This window comes from Macrotis lagotis, chromosome X (genome assembly GCF_037893015.1).
Source record: "Macrotis lagotis isolate mMagLag1 chromosome X, bilby.v1.9.chrom.fasta, whole genome shotgun sequence".
Classification (NCBI taxonomy): domain Eukaryota; kingdom Metazoa; phylum Chordata; class Mammalia; order Peramelemorphia; family Peramelidae; genus Macrotis; species Macrotis lagotis.
The window spans coordinates 506,082,387-506,087,434 of record NC_133666.1 but is presented as its reverse complement, the minus strand read 5'-3'; the positions used below and the strand labels follow the sequence as shown (position 1 = coordinate 506,087,434).

The 5,048-nt window shown below is 36.1% G+C and overlaps 1 pseudogene; it reads right to left on the bottom strand.

Moving 5' to 3' along the window:
* Positions 1 to 267: 267 nt before the first annotated feature.
* Positions 268 to 1,463, bottom strand: LOC141502822 (small ribosomal subunit protein uS2 pseudogene; annotated as a pseudogene).
* Between the last annotated feature and the right edge of the window lie 3,585 nt (positions 1,464 to 5,048).

Below are 5,048 nucleotides of genomic sequence, written 5' to 3'. Positions count from 1 at the left end.
CCTGAGGCCACTTATTGCCTGTGTGATCTCAGGCAATTTACTTAAATTCTCTGAATCTCAATATGTTTATCTGTAAAAATGTATAATCTGGATTAGATAGAACTCTGAGGTCTGTTCCAGTTCTAAATCTAGGATCTGGAGATCTACTGGAAAAATCACACTGAACCCCTGGTCCCAAAGTGAACATACTTTTTTTTTTTTTTAAGAAACAAATATTTATTTTTCCATCAGCATTTTTCCAACACAATTAAAGCATCTGGGTAAAACTTAGGACCATGCTGTGGTAGTTCCTACCCCTTCAGTGGCCTGAGCAGTAGGAGCTACAGACCAGTACTCAGTAGCCGGCTGAGCACTCCAGTCTTCAGCAGGGAACTGCTGAATGGGCACAGATGGCACCTGGACTCCCTCAGACCAGTCAGCCACCTCTGGCTGAGCAGCAGTGAATTCTGGGGCAGGTGCAGTCCATTCACCCTGAAATTCCTCCTTTGTCACTGCCTTCTCAGCTGCGGCCTGCTCTTCTTTTTCAATCTCCTCTGGATCTCTGTAGAAGTAAAGATCAGGCATGACCTCCCATGGGTGCTCACGGGAGATGGTACCACACATCCAAAGGACTTCTTGGGCCAGCATCCACCACATCAGACCCACTGAGTGAGCTCCCTTGTTGTTACATGGAATGGCAATGTCCACATAGCAAAGTGGGGAGTCTGTGTTGTACAGTACAATGATTGGAAGGTTAATATATGATGCTTCAGTCAAAGGCTGAAGATCTGTATGAGGATCAGTGACCACCAAGAGGCGAGGCTCCCTGAAAGCTGCCTGGATCTGGTTAGTGAAGATGCCTGGGGTGAAGCATCCAGCAATAGGTGTGGCACCAGTGGCAGCACCAAATTTCAGAACAGCTCTCTGGCCAGTGTTCCTGGATGAGATGACACTAACATCAGCTGAATTTTCAATGGCAACAATGGCACGGGCTGCCAGCAGAAGCTCTTCCCAAGTTCTCTTCAAATTAATGATATAGATGACATCACTCTTCCCTTATATGGGTGCCTGCAGCAAGGAATTTGAGGATATCCACCTCCTTCATCTGCAAGACATCCAGGGCTCCGGACATTGTGAAAGTTTCCCTTGATAGTTATGATGGAAACTGTAAACAACACCGTATGGCCCCCTCTTCTGGGCAGTGCAGAAAAGCCAAAGTGAACATTTCTTAAATCTGTCAAAGAATTTGTTTTGCAGCCTGATATTATTCACAAGGTTTCATCTTATCCTATGTTTATTGTTATTGTTGTTTTGTTGTTCAGTTGTTTCAGTCATGTCTTTGTGGCTTCAGTTTTGTTGTTTTATTTTTTGGCAAAACCTATATCTATAGATTACTTTTAGTTCTTTTTTAAAATTAGATTTACAAAAAATTACCTTATGAAGAAAATGCAAGAATTCATTAGCAAATTTTAAACTGAAGTTTGCTGAAGCTGAAAGCATAAGAGAGAAAACTATCAACTTGACAGGATCATTTCAAAATTTTGCAATGACTAAGAAGGATCATAAACTGAACACTTCATTAGATCTAATGTCCTGACTTGGCAATCACTGTGTAAAAACAACTCCTCTGATGAAGGCCTCTTTCGACTGGAGATAATTAATTCCAAATGGACTCTTTTTTTTCCTCCATAAAGAGTAACAGGTTTGTGACTATGAAGACATTTGGGTATAATTTTCATCCTAATCATTTTTTCATTGGAATTCCATCCAATACAATTGACATGATGACGGTCAAGGCAAAGTTAGCTATTGTTCTGGATTTTTCTTCTTTGCTGCTGAAAGGTGATTTGCATTTTTAATTCAACTGATCTCATTGGAATGGAAAATGACAACAAATATGAGAATTATCTGTATAAAAATAATTATGGAACTCTGAGGATACATTAAGTGTACTAATTCACAGTCATTTCTGTAAGATTAGCTATAATATAAAGAATTCTCTAGGCAGAAGAAAACTATATATAGTTTTAGATGTATTGTACAGTTAGTAGTATCTGAAAGAAAAAAAGGAAAACAATTGGAAATACTGCTGTGATAGCAATCAAAGTTGGTCTAGGGAAAATGCACTTTTAAATAGGGAAACAAAAGTGAGGTTTAACAGTAGTTTTCATGACTAATATGAAATTATGCACATACATAACTCTACATAGACATTTTAATATATTTTGAGTACCCATAATATATTAAGTAAGGTATCTCTAAAAACCTTTTCTAGAATATCTATAAACACCTCAGTACTTCTGTTCTTTGTCTCACACAGTTAAAGGAAAAGCTCTGGGTAGACTATATAGAGAATGTTTTGTCACTCAGTATAATCCACTTTGGTAACTTTATTTAGAATAGCCTCAGTATCTCTTGACTAGGAAAACTAGACTGTAAGCATATGATAGGATAGAGTCACATCTTTTCTTTCTTCCATATTCCTTCACAGTATCCAATTCAATAAGAGTTGTCAAATATTTGAGCTCTATTGGCCCCATGCAACCATAACAATCCCAGGTACAGCTTGAATCAGATCAAAATGTAATTCCAATCTAATTTTAATATGCTTTTGTTTTAATTAAAAAAGAAATCTACACATTTGTGGTTTTCTCAGTCAATATACAGCCCATTGGAATGCTTATATGGAGTTCAGTACCCCCCCATTTCTATTTGAATTTGATACCACTTGAGTACAGGGTCAGCATATCATATGCGAGGATTTTTTTTTATTTTAAAAGTGAATATATACTGAAAATTCAATTCAAAAAACAATTTTTGCTTATCAAACTAAATAAAATAAAAAGGAGTTAAGCATGTTTTAATTAAAACTAAACTTTACCTTTGAAATACAAATTTTTAAATGAGATAAATTATTTCATTTTTTTTAAGACATTAGGGTGTGCCAAGGTATAGCTATGAACACCAAGCAACAGAAGGCACTAAATAAATGTTACCTGGAAAAGTTCAAAGGCTAGAAAAAATGTAAGAGCCAAAGGTCTTTTCTACCATAGGAAAGTTTCCTGCAGGGAATTGGTAAGGAAGGCTCTGTTTGCAGTTATGATGAGCAAGAAAAAGGAGTTTGTTCCCCAGGAGGCCTAGATATGTGAGGTACTTAAAAGCAAAACCCAATAACTTCATTTTACAAGGTAATAACATTTTTAAAGGAGGATAAACTCTCTCTCTCTCTCTCTCTCTCTCTCTCTCTCTCTCTCTCTCTCTCTCTCTCTCTCCCCTCCCTCCATATCTATCTTTCCTAGCTATTTTTAACTGTTTCTGAGGAAACAGCATGGAAAAAGACTTCATACTGAGAAACCATTTTGTAACAAGCCTAAGCTACCAGTAGCCTCCCACTCCCAGCAGGGTTATTTGTTAAGAAAGTGACTGAGAATTTAACCAAGTGGGGACCAAATGCTTCCAACAACACTTTGCATTCCAAAGCATTCTGTCATCCTCTCGGACTCAGGTTGGATCATGCAACTAAATCATCTTGTATTCCATGCTGCTCATTTTGAACCAACTCATTTCACAGTGTGGTTAACATAGCCTTTCAAGTTAAGGATGATTGCTCAAAGTACTTAGGGCACTGTTGTCTTAGCCAAGCGTCTAGATTGAGGCTGTTGACATAAATTGCATCGTACATTGCTAGAGATTTAATGTTGTTGCTGGCAAGAGAATATTCTCGCAAAGGTTACCAATGCATAACAAAAGAAAACACCCACAAAAATCAAACCTTCAATCAACCTTCCTTCTGAATACAAGATTCCAATTATATCAATTGGGGTTGGGGTAGGAGGGGGAAGATTAGCTATGAAGACAATGAACAAAGACTGTATTTCATAACTACCAATATCAAGAGTTCTTGATATTACCAGCAGATGAGACAATTCTCTTCTATCCCCCTCCTTTTTTATTTCCAAACCTGGTTCAAGGACAGGCATAGTTAAAATTTCTTATATCAAGGAATGCTATTCATTAATCTTAGCATTCTTACCATTTTAAACCTCAGCCTAGAAATGCAGCTATTAGTCATTATGTTAAAAATGATAGCATATAATTTTTTTGTTCAATCTTTGTTATATTTTGTGAGTAGGGCTAAAGAGAAAAAAGAAATACATAGAAAAATAAAACTATAGATAATATATACAGGATATTCTAAACATAGATTTTGAATAGCAAGAATTCCATTTTCCATTACTAGAAATATGCTAAGTTTGAGATAATAAATTTTAAATTAGTCAATTCAATTCTATACTAAGCAATAGAATTTAGTTATTAGATTCCATGACCTCTTCTAAATCTATTAATGAATTAAATGCCTGTACAGAATGTACATTGTCCTATGAAATATTCCACTCCTGCTAATATAATTAAGAAACAAGTCTATTATGTCAATTTATTTGGATTATAAGGAAAGCTGATCATCACAAAATGACACTTTTGAATTGTGGTGCTGGAGAAGACTTTTGAGAGTCTTTTGAACAGCTAAGAGATCAAATAAGTCAATACATAAATAAATTCATTTCTATTCACTGGAAGGTCAAATGCTGAAGATGAAATTTAATTACCTTATAAATGTTAGCAATTATTATCAATTTTAAAAATCGATCAGAGCTGTTTTCCAAATTAAGCAATAATATCAGTTCTTGAAAAGAATGGGCATAATATATAATGAGAAGATAGGACTCCTTGGAAAAGAGCCTGATGTTAGGAAAGACTGAAGGCAAAAGATAAGGAGAAGAAGATAGGATAGATAGATGGTGTCAGGCAAATAACAAAAATGAATTTGGATAGACTTTGAGAGATAGTAGAAAATAGAAAGTTCATGGGGTCACTGAAGACTCAGACACAAGTGAACAATTGAATAACAAGAAAACTTTCTGAGCTGCTCTGTTTCCATAACATTCCAAAAAGAGTTAACTCAGAAGATGCTTTGCCACTGTTCACCAAAGCTCTTTTTGACAGATGAAAGGATCTTTTTTTTAGGTTTTTGCAAGGCAATGGGGTTAAGTGGCTTGCCCAAGGCCACA